This window comes from Balaenoptera acutorostrata, chromosome 12, assembly GCF_949987535.1.
Source record: "Balaenoptera acutorostrata chromosome 12, mBalAcu1.1, whole genome shotgun sequence".
NCBI lineage: Eukaryota > Metazoa > Chordata > Mammalia > Artiodactyla > Balaenopteridae > Balaenoptera > Balaenoptera acutorostrata.
This window is the reverse complement of record NC_080075.1, coordinates 2,220,743-2,232,622: the sequence shown is the minus strand read 5'-3', so window position 1 is coordinate 2,232,622 and position 11,880 is coordinate 2,220,743.

Here is an 11,880-nt window from a genome sequence, read left to right as displayed (position 1 = left end):
TGGGTTTTAAAATGAACAAGGCAAGAATGATCCTGGAATGGACACAGGGTCATTCATTCCAGCTATCCGCTCAACAGTGCTTGGAGTCACTTTTAAAGAAATCTTTAAATTTTGAGCTAATTTTAAGCTTGCAGAAAAGCCTAAATAATACAGAGGGTTTCTACGTATCCCTCACCCAACTTCCCTAATGTGAACTTCTTACCTACCTGCTGAACAATTACAAACCTAAGATATCAACATTAGCATAACACAGTTAACAAAATAAAGACTTGATTCGAATTTCATCTGTTTTGACTCGGTAACTGACCTTGGCAAAAAAAGGACGTAGGGGACACTTGAAAGCTAAGTGGACGGACACTCCTTGTTACCGAGTCTAAGGCCGCTCTGCTCGCTGCACGACAGGCCCATGAATTGGAGACGAGGTGCTGAGGCCAGGAATACGACTTTATTCGGAAAGTCGGCAGACCGATAAGATCGAAGACTAGCGTCTCCGATAAACCATCTTATCTGGGTCTGGATGCCAGTTTCTTTTATAGAATCAGAGAGGGGGAGGTGGTGAGGAAGTAAAGTAAAAGGGCCATAAATCTTGCAAAACACCTCCTGGAATGAACAGCCTCGTGGAGGGGATGTGTTAATGTCTTCTTTTCTGCAGCCATTCACAGGCGGGCAGGGTTCCCTGAGGCAGGCCATTATGTATGATTATAATAACAAAAGCGACGAAAAGCAAAGGTTAAAGTCAAAGAGACAGATGCAACCTGGAGTCCCATTTAGCTTTTCCCTGTTACATTCTGAGACGGGGTCAGTGGCCCAATCCCGCCATCGCTGGATGTGTGGGTTTGGCTGCTACTTACCTTGCTGGAGCTCAAAGTCCTCATCCGTAAAAGTACGGATGGGTGACCTGTTCTCCAAGGCTTTTTCTAACTCCAAAATATTGCTGTTTTATATTCTACTCTGTGGACATAGGCAGCATGGACTATTTTTGGAGGGAACGTGGGCAGGAAGTATAATTGTGAGGTCCTACGTACATTTTGAAATCTGCAAACTTATCTGCAAAAATGCCATTCATAGTATGGAAAGACATTGGTTTATTCAATCCTACCCACAACTTTATAATGTTAAGGGACGTTGCCTTGTTGCAGATTTCCTCCTATTTATTTATGTATACATGTGTTTATTAGCGTCTGCCCAGTGAAGATAGGATTTAAGGTGGAATTTCTTCCACTCTCCCATCTTCCTAATCGTTTCATAATTCTATCCAGAGCACTAGGTGGCGATGTTGTGTTTTTAAAAGCGGTTTTCTTTTTAGAAGCGATCGTTGACCAGTGAGATGATACTTAAAAATAATAATTGTGTTTTCAATTTTAGCTAATTTTGGAATCATATTTCCTCATTGTTTAAAATGCAACAAGAACCCTTAATTCTTTTTTTTTTAATTTTTAAATTTTATTTTATTTATTTTTTATACAGCAGGTTCTTATTAGTTATCCATTTTATACATATTAGTGTATATATGTCAATCCCAATCTCCCAATTCATCCCACCACCCCCCCTCCACTTTCCCCCCTTGGTGTCCATACGTTTGTTCTCTACATCTGTGTCTCTGTTTCTGCCTTGCAAACCGGTTCATCTGTACCATTTTTCTAGGTTCCACACATATGCGTTAATATACGATATTTGTTTTTCTCTTTCTGACTTACTTCACTCTGTATGACAGTCTCTAGATCCATCCACGTCTCTACAAATGACCCAATTTTGTTCCTTTTTATGGCTGAGTAATATTCCATTGCATATATGTGCCACATCTTCTTTATCCATTCATCTTTCGATAAAGAACCCTTAATTCTTAAGCTCAGAGGCACTGGGTTTTTTTGTTGTTGTTGTTACTCTTCTTCAGAATAACTATCCCAATATTGAAGTAAAATAAAATAAAATTAAAATCTATCCAAAGGTAAAAAAGGAATTTGAATTTTCCCTTAAAAGAATTGAGAATTTATGCTGAAACTATTTAGCGAATTGACAGAGAGATTTTTATTCTCATGGAAGTCTGTGCCAAACCCAGTATTAGCTGTTTTTTAGTATATCTGTTTTCAGAGAAAAAAATAAAGGCTATTCTAAGAAGCAAAGATAATTTTAGGTCATTATAATCTTATGATTTGGGGAGAAGAAAGACATAAATCTGACAGATAACTCTTTGCAACCAAGAACAATTACCCAGGGCATCGCTTTCTAGAATTACCCAGGGCACCGCTTTCTAGGATGAGTAAGTGCCAGAAAGAAAGAGAATTACGTTAGACCAAGAATTTTCTCCTGAACACTGTGAAGAGTATGGACTGACCTCCTCCACAGATACTGGCTCTAGAAACTATTAGTTTAGAGGAAAAGTCATTTGTGTGTCAATGATCTGAGACTGGTTTTCTACAAGTTCAGTTGTGTTGACATTGGGCAGGTGGGGGCCGGAAGGAGGATGGGTGAGGTGGTACTAATCTTATTTGCCCCATCCTTTAGGTCACACGTCCTCATTACTGATAAACACATACCAGCCAGAGTTGCAGAGTGCCTTGCCAGACAGTTTATCATGGGCCGTGCTGGCTGCAGAGCTAGGGCACCAACCTTTTGGCATTTGGACTCATTCATCTGTTAAGTGGAGGCTCCCATCTCTTAGGATTGCTCTGAGGACTCAATAAATGAGAATTAAAAAAATAATAAAATACAGCACTTGGGACATAGTAGCTGCTATCATTGTTCTGCCTTTTTTCTAAAGGTCGACCAAAAATGATCCTAAATTCACCCAACTTGAATTACTGGGCAAAGTAAGTAAGGTTTAGATGTCAAAAGCCAACTCAGACCTTAAAAATGGGCATAACTATATTTAAGTTTAATGAATGTGTGTATCTTTCCCTATTTATAGTTATTTTTATAGCAAATTCAAAAGTTGTTTTACATGCAAAATAAGTCCCTGTTCTTTTAAAAACCAAGTGAACCTCTCCGCCACAAATAAATAGCAAAACAAACAAGCAAACAAAAACCCCCACATGTGAAGCAACAGACTCTACAAGTGACTGTAGTAAGTGTTTTTAAAACTGCTCTGGCTTAGATGTTCAGAAATTCTCAAGAGATAAGAAAAGGAATATAAATGTGAAAATTTGGTTTTGATTTGATTTCCCAGACTTAATCAATTTTTAGATGTAAAGTCTAGGTGAGCATAAATCATTTCCATTTACTTTGTCTAACTGAACAGGTAAAGACTGAAGTGATGCTAGAGTCTATGGTGCTACACAGTATTCATCAAAATGATTGAAATAATGAAACTTTGTATCCTATATCTATGAATTTAAATTTTTGTTAGATTTGTTAAATTTTGCTTAGACTATTATTTCATATATATATGTTTGGATTACTATTTTTTTAATATATGTGTGTGTGTGTGTGTGTGTGTGTGTATGTATAAATTGATGGTTCCTAGAACCAGCACCTGTGAAAGAGGTGAATCTTCTCACTGTCATACAGAAGAAAACATACTCTTTCTAAATCCTTGGTCTCATATACATTTTTTTCTTTCAAGTGCTGACCCTTGCTCTGGAAAGCAACGCCCTGGGTGATTCTCCCTGTCTGCAAAGAATCGTCTCTCAGATAGACTGATGTCTTTTTTCCCCCTAAAGCATATGACTTGCAATAGTGAAACCTTGAGTTCAGAAGGTGCTTTCTTGCAAGTGTGACAAAAATGCTAAAAAGCATAAGCACCCTAAGCAGCTGGGATGGTAAGATGGAATCCTTTGTTATGGAAGGAGGGGCTGGGAGCAGGGTCACTGAGGTGCAGAAAAGTCATGATGATGATGATGGTGATTGTGGTGGTGATTATGGTGATAATAGTGATGGTGGTGATGATGGTGATGGTGGTGGTGGTGATGGTGATAGTGGTGATTATGGTGATAATAGTGATGATGGTGGTGATGGCAGTGATTATGGTGATGGTGATGGTGGTGGTGGTGATGGTGGTGATGGTGGTGATTATGGTGATAATAGTGATGGTGGTGATGATGGTGATGGTGATGGTGGTGATAGTGGTGATTATGGTGATAATAGTGATGATGGTGGTGATGGCGGTGATTATGGTGATAATAGTGATGATGGTGATGATGATGGTGATGGTGGTGGTGATGGCGGTGATTATGGTGATAATAGTGATGGTGGTGATGATGGTGATGGTGGTGGTGGTGATGGTGGTGATAGTGGTGATTATGGTGATAATAGTGATGATGGTGGTGATGGTTTTGATGATGATGGTGATGATGGTGATGAGGATGATGGTGGTGATGGTGCTACTGAGGGTAGTGATGGTGATGGTGGTGATGGAAGCCAGCTGCTCTCCTGGGAACCCTTACTGAGCCCCTAGCCTGTGCCTGACATCAGGTCTACATCAGTGTTCCTTGGTCAGCACAGTGTTTCTCAACTGGGAACAGTCCCAACTCTTTCCTCCGTGTGACATGTGACAATGTCTAGAAACATTTTTGTTTGTTTCTGGGGGAGGGGCACTGCTGACGTCTAGTGGACAGAAGTCAGGGACGATGCTAAATACCCACAACGTCCAGGGCAGCCGCGAAGACAAAGAACTTTCCAGCCCAGGTGCCACTCACGCTGCAGTCAGAACCCTGGCCCTAGTGTGGGGCGCTGGCCCCCATCGTGTGGGTTAAGATTGAGGTAATAAAAGACATCTGGGCCCCAGGTAAGCCCTTTAGGATCCCTGTAATGAAAAGATACAGTTTTTCACTCTTTGCTCTTTTTATTAGTGTGTCCCCAAGATATGAAAGCTCATAGCTTTTAAAGGCTTTTTTAGGGCTATTTTAGAAGGCATCAATGATCTTTTTAAGAAAGTTGCACAAATGAAACAGTGTGTGCTACTAATGTTATATGACGAACATAATCTGAGCTGTCATTCCGAGTGAGCCTGTTAGAAATAGCGTTCTACTGCCTATCAAACAAAAGAGAAGTGTTTTTTTTTTTTTTTTTTTTAAATTTTATTTATTTATTTATTTATTTATTTATTTTTGGCTGTGCTGGGTCTTCGGTTCGTGCGAGGGCTTTCTCTAGTTGCGGCAAGTGGGGGCCACTCTTCATCGCGGTGCGGGGACCGCTCTTCATCGCGGTGCGCGGGCCTTTCACTATCGCGGCCCCTCCCGTTGCGGGGCACAGGCTCCAGACGCGCAGGCTCAGCAGCTGTGGCTCACGGGCCCAGCTGCTCCATGGCATGTGGGATCTTCCCAGACCAGGGCTCGAACCCGTGTCTCCTGCATTAGCAGGCAGATTCTCAACCACTGCGCCACCAGGGAAGCCAGAGAAGTGTTTTTTAAAACCAGCGTTCAGTTGAGGATGTGCTACGTCGCAGGCTCCGGGGACGTGCTGGTGGGTGAAAAGATGCACTTGCTGACTTCGGGGAACTAGTAGTCTCAGTGCAAAGACACCCTTGACTCAAAAACCTTGATCTGTATAAAGTTGCAGCGAGCCAAGTGCTGTGACGGAGAGAATGCTGGTCTCCAGGAGAAGAAGGTGGAGAGATTTTGGGTGGAGACAGACGAGAGTGCAGGTCAGGAAGGGCCAGTGTGGCTGGGAGGGCGGGGAGCAGCTGGAAGGTGGAGTTGGGGAGCCGAGGGGGGAGGGGCAAGCCCTGCTAGGACTGGCGATCCTTATCATAAAGTAGTAAGAAGCATTAATTTAATTGGAAGCGTGTCATAATTGGTTTTTTCTTTTTATAAAAAAAAAATTACTCTGGTTGCAGAATGGAGAATAGATTGAGGGAAATCATTTTATTGTTCTTATTCCCATTATATAAGTGATATCCAGTGTCTCTCCCCAAACAGGCTTTGGTCAGATGATGGAGAGACCTTGCCTATAATATCCTGGGTGTGAAGCGGCTTCTTAACTGGTTGATGTTTGGAACCAACGTGCAAATTCTAAGCGCAGTGTCCTGAAGAGGGAGCGAGGTCTGAGTTGGGGCAAGTGATCCAAAAGCAAAAATCCAGGGTTTAGATGACAAGCAGAAACCCGGTTGGGCACTAAGGCAGGAAACTCAATGATGGAGGACACATGAACAGCGGAAGAGGAGAGCCTGGAAGGGTCCGACTGTGGTGGGCACGCTCCCTGTGACTTTCCCTGGACACAGCAGGGCTGGTTCCCTTCCCCCCAGACAGCCTCTGTCTCAAGAAGGGGGAAACCAGAGGTTCCTTGGGTTTGAGCAACAAATCCTCTTACTTAGTTCTCGTAAATTTCCAACGTGGAATGTGAATTCCCCAAACCACCATCCCAGCCAGCACCCTCCCCATTGTGCCCGTGCAGGACCCGGCCATGGTATCACCAGGGTTCCAGCACTTTTGTCTAAGGTTCTCCAGATTTCCTGGTAGGGCAGGTTGCCGGGGTGCGTGGTGGAATAGGGGCTCCCAGCAGGTTGCTGGGAGAGCCACGCTGGATGCCCAAGGAAGGGACAGTGGAGTGGAGAGGCTGGAGGACCGGTGACCTCGTCACCCCAGAGCTGTTTGTTTAAAAGTTAAGTAAACCACACAAGACTGGATTTCCCCGCCACTGTCATTCAGCCTCCCCCGTATTCCAGTATTTGGGGTTTTCTTCTCCTTCTGTACCGTTCTGCCTCTCTGGTCATCCAGGCCCGGCACTCTGCGTATTTTGAGGGGGGCCCTTAGTGTCCTGGGCCATCGCTGCGGCTCTGTCCTCACGAGCAGGGCTGCGCACATACAGGAGGCGTCATTCTCCACGAAGGGGAGGTATTCAGGGCGCAAACCGTGCACACCTGCGACGCACAGGTCACAGCGACTCTGCTGGGGGGCCTTCTGACGGCATGCAGGGAAATCGGGGAGCATGTCCGGTGACCTGCTGGGTGACCCACAGGGCACGTGGATCCACAGGGCCTCCCCCCTCGGTGATGGGCGGGACGCACGAGTCTGCGTCTGAGCGATGAGCTCACGCAGTTGGGGCGCTGGTCGACCTGCCTCGGCTTGGGTTCCTTCTGCCCCTTGGAAGGTGGAGGTCCTGTCGCCTCTCAGACCCCCCGGGATCTGTGCTCTCATTTCAGCCCCTGACATCTGCCCCCACTGCCCCCACCTTCCCCACCCCCGTCTTCCTGGGAAGGCGAGCGCTCTCCTCTCCCTCTGCCACGTGATGCTTTATGGCTCCTGGTCGCCGCTCCTCACGGGCTTTTCCCCTCTGATCATTTTCAGTCATTTTGATCATGCCGCCCTTTATCCTCTGATCAAGGTTCACATTTGGAAATTTAAAAACAGAACGTTAACTGTGTCTTGCTCTCTGCGTTCCGTCTATAAGGCAGTGCTTCTGACTTTCGAAGCAAACAGTCAGGAACCGTGGGAAAGAAAGACGAGTACGGAAATGAATACACCGCGAGGTTATCTCTGGATTCACTGGTTGCTTGGTTCTTCCGCCCTCACCAGGAGCTCTGGAGGAGGGTGGCCGCATCTATCTTGTTCTCTGTATTTACCCAGCTCTTGACACAAAATAGGTACTGAGTAAACACTCGTGGGATAAATAGACAGACCTTTTCGTTTTTGTGGGCATTGTTTTGTATCAATTAGGATCGTTTTCAGCTGCGCGGAGCAGAATCATGACTGCAGAGGCTTAACCAGCCCAGGTGGGTGACCCAGGATGGAGCTGTGCACCGGGGTCACCAGGAAGCCTCCTGCATTTCCCTGCTCTGTTCTTCGCAGGAGGCTCTTGCAGTCACAGCTGCAAGATGGTTGTACCACCTCCAGGCGGGAGGAAGAGAAAGGTCCAGGGGCAAAATCAGATGGTCTGATTTTCCCAACCTTTTCATTGGGAAATAAGTTGCTTTCTCAGAAGCTTTACTAACGTCCCAGTAGCCAGCTGTGCTATGTGGCATGCCTTGTAGCAAGGGAGAGGAAATCAAGTTCCTGTAATCCTAGCACATTGTCCCCTGGATTCCTTTGGCTTCTGCTACAATCGTAAAGGGTATCTTGGTAGTGACACGTTATATTACACTTAGTACCCTATTTTTTCAATTTATATAAAAATAGTTTCTTCATATTATTTACTAACGAAGAAGAAATTTATAAGCATGTTTCCTAGCATGGTATTTTTGAGAAGCGCTCTAGAGAAGACGTAAGGTTCCTTTCCTTAAAAGAGGAGGCTTGGAAATAGTTCCAGTGATGTAAGAAAAAGCCTTACTGGGTGGTGCCCGTGAGGGTTATCCAGGCTGACGGGCACTGGTCAGTATCTTAGAAAGGATGGGGTTCAAAGATACAGGATCCTTTGTGAAAATATTCGGTTAGTTTACTCCTATCCGTATCCCAAAGATGTGTCTTTTTCACATATTCCAGACTCGGTTTTACTCATCCGTTTGCCCGATGAACGGTCGCTGGACACCTGCTGGATCCCAGGTGCTCTGCACACATGCGAACGCCATCATCCGTCACTTAGGGTGTGTGTCCACGACTGGAGCTCCAGCTGGTTCAGGCGTCAAGGTCGGAGCTCCCAGGGAGCTTGCCTTCCAGTGGCTGGGGGGCAGCAAAGAAACAGAGAGAGAGTAACACCTGTGAAACAGGAATCAGTGCTTGAAGAGAGTAAAATGAGGCCATGGGGTGAGAGTAGCTGGTGGAACAGGGACCCTTAGACTGAGGGGTCAGGGCAGTGTCCCGAGCTCTGAGGGAGGGAAAGCCAGGCATGGGGCAGGGGTGGGGGGGAGGAGCGGGGCCCGGGCAGGGGGCGTGTTCTGACCAGGAGGAAACAGCAGGTGCAGCCGAGAGGGGACGCAAGGGGGCCGGGGTGTGGGATCCCAAGGGGCCAGATCACAGGACCCTCAGGCCACGTGCCAGAGTTTGGACTTTATCCCAAGAGAAGTCAGAGGCCACTGAGTGCCAGCGTGGGCTGTGATTTACACCCTCTGTCTGTGGTTGGCTGTGGGTATCAGGGCTGGAAGCCGGGGTGGAAGCAGCAGGTGTGGTGCTTGGATCACGGGAGTAGCTGCGGGGTAGGTTTGGGGGGTGGGGCCGGTGAGACTGGCTGTGACCCCGTGGGGCGGGGCAGGGGAGGGAATCGGGGACCGGACGCGGTGGGGACAAGGCAGCACCACCTGTCTTAGGTACCAAATGGCCGCCGTCGCCAAGTACCAAAGGCTGGGGCTTAAACTGCAGACAGCTAATTCTCACAGTCCTCGCAGAGGCTGGACGTCCAGGATCAAGGTGTCAGCAGCTTCGGTGTCTCCTGAGGACTCTCCCCTTGGCTGTGGACAGTCACCTTCTTGCTGAGTCCTCACGTGGTCTTTCTTCTGAGTACACACAGCCCAGGTGTTTCTCAGAAGTGCATCCAAATTCTCTTCTTCGGAGGACACCTGTCAGATTGGATTAGGGTCTACCCTAATGCCTCAGTTTAACTTGATCACCTCTTTAAAGGCCCTCTGGCCATTCTGGGGTCCTGCGGTCAGGACTGCAACATATGAATTTTGAGGGGACATGACTTAGCCCATAACAGTCCCCAAGGAGCAGACGCCCAGATGAGCCCAGCAAAAGAGGTATGTTATGGGGACATAGAGGAACTCTTGAGTTAGAGGTACCACCCGGGTAAAGATTGCCTTAGAACCAAGTCTGGGGTATTTCTGTTGGTTGGAACAGACCACCAGGGTTAAAGATAGCAGAAAATAAATTAACAGGAGCGGGAGGGGGAGGGGAGGCGGAAGGAGCCGGAGAAAAGAGAATGATTCTGATTGTTTCGCTGTGCGAGAAGCATTATCATGTGCAGTTATATTTGCCCTCTCTCCTCTGCCTCCCACTTCCCACCATCTCCTGGAAGCCGTGTTGGCTGCCGGGTTTGTATCCTTCTCTTTTCTTCTCCAGGAGCTGACGCTCATTTACTAATCTCTACCTAGATTTGCACTCAAATACAAGTACAATTTAAAAATTAATGTCTGGTTGACAAAAATATGACCTCAGATGAATTGTCTATGCATACCAACACCCGTTGTCCCTCGTCCTGCTTTCCCCATCACCCCTCTTCTCTGTGAGCCTTCCGCCTCGCAGGTGCTGATGGTGTGTCTTGAGCTTGATTTCTGTGCTGGTTGAGGTGGTGTGATGCATCAGCCGCCCCTCTGCTGGGCCTCGTCCCGGCAGCCCCCGGCTTTCGAGTCCCCCCTTCTCCCACCTCTTGTCCCTGGAAGCCGGGGGGTGGGGCGCTGGCTGGTGGACAGATGAGGGATGGATGCTCGCGGGCGCGCCCCCCATGGGGCTTCCTCAGAGCGCTCTCCCTCCCCACGTGGTTAACTCCGCTGAATGTCAGTGAGTCAGGGGGCGTGTCTACACGTTATTATCCCTAGTGACGCTGCTGTCCGGCTCACTGTGCGAATCGACCCTGACCTTGGTTTGGAAATCCACAAAGTGCTTCCCTGACCTTTTGGTCTTTGTCACTGCTTCTCATAAAGCTAGAGACTTGTTCTTCGCTCCCCTCTGGAGGGACAGACTCGTGGCTTTTCTTCCTGCCGAACCTGCCCGGCCCCTCCCCTCCCCTCCCTCCCCTCCCTCCTGCTGGCCTCCTCCACGCCCCGCCCTCGACTCCAGCCAGAGAATGGGCACTGCTTAGCTGCACCTGTCTGGAATCAAAGTGGCTTCTATTGAAATCACGTTCCAATCCTTAAATGAAACGTCATCTCTTTGGGGATACTTGGGCGGCAGAATGGAAAATTGGTCTTTTGTTCTGATTAGCAAGCTTTCCACTGTTGGAAATACTCCTAGTGTGGACCTTGACCCTAGGGGAGTGATATGCTGTCTGCTTTTCATGTTACGAAATCTTAACCCCCAAGGGCAAAGCAGATATTACGGGTTGTACAGTCTTAATAACACACTAAGGGGCTTCCCTGGTGGCACAGTGGTTGAGAATCCGCCTGCTAATGCAGGGGAGACGGGTTCGAGCCCTGGTCCGGGAAGATCCCACATGCCGCGGAGCAGCTGGGCCCGTGCACCACAACTACTGAGCCTGCGCTCTAGACCCCGTGAGCCACAACTACTGAGCCCGTGTGCCACAACTACCGAGCCCATGTGCCACAACTACTGAAGCCCGTGTGCCGCAACTACTGAGCCTGTGCTCTAGAGCCCGTGCGCCACAACTACTGAGCCTGTGCTCTAGACCCCGTGAGCCACAACTACTGAGCCCGTGTGCCACACTACCGAGCCCGTGTGCCACAACTACTGAAGCCCGCCCATCTAGAGCCCATGCTCCACAACAAGAGAAGCCACCACAATGAGAAGCCCGCACGCTGCAACAAAGAGTAGCCCCCTTTCGCTGCAACTAGAGAAAGCCCATGCGCAGCAACGAAGACCCAATGCAGCCATAAATAAATAAATATCCTTCTGAAAAAAAAAGAAAAGAAACACCAAAAGAATTGAAAAGCAGTGAAGGGGGTCAAAATATGAAGTATGAGAAGTAAAAGATATTGAGGGACTTTCTGGAAGCAATTATTCATTTCCTTATGAGGTGGTAGAAACTGCCAGTAGAAAAGCTCCTGTCACACAGAATAAGGTGTTTGGTCCCAGAGTTTCCTGGTCTTTTCAACAGAATATCGTAGCTGCATCACCATTTCTATTTTAGAATGCACAACTGTAGAGTAATTAAATTTTATTAAATCAGTTTGAGATTATTGGGAGTTGTAATTGTTGGTTTTTAGGCACTGTGTAAAGTCTTATCAACCCATAGGCTTCTATAATTGTATTTTAGATGCCTCTTTCCAGAGCACACACAAATAATTGCCAATACCAAGGTGTTTGGAGACTCCACTTCTCTTATGCTTGGTCTTATAGGACCAAACACATAGTTGATTTGACTCTCCAGCAAAATAATGAAGTGAATTAATTTCTGGAT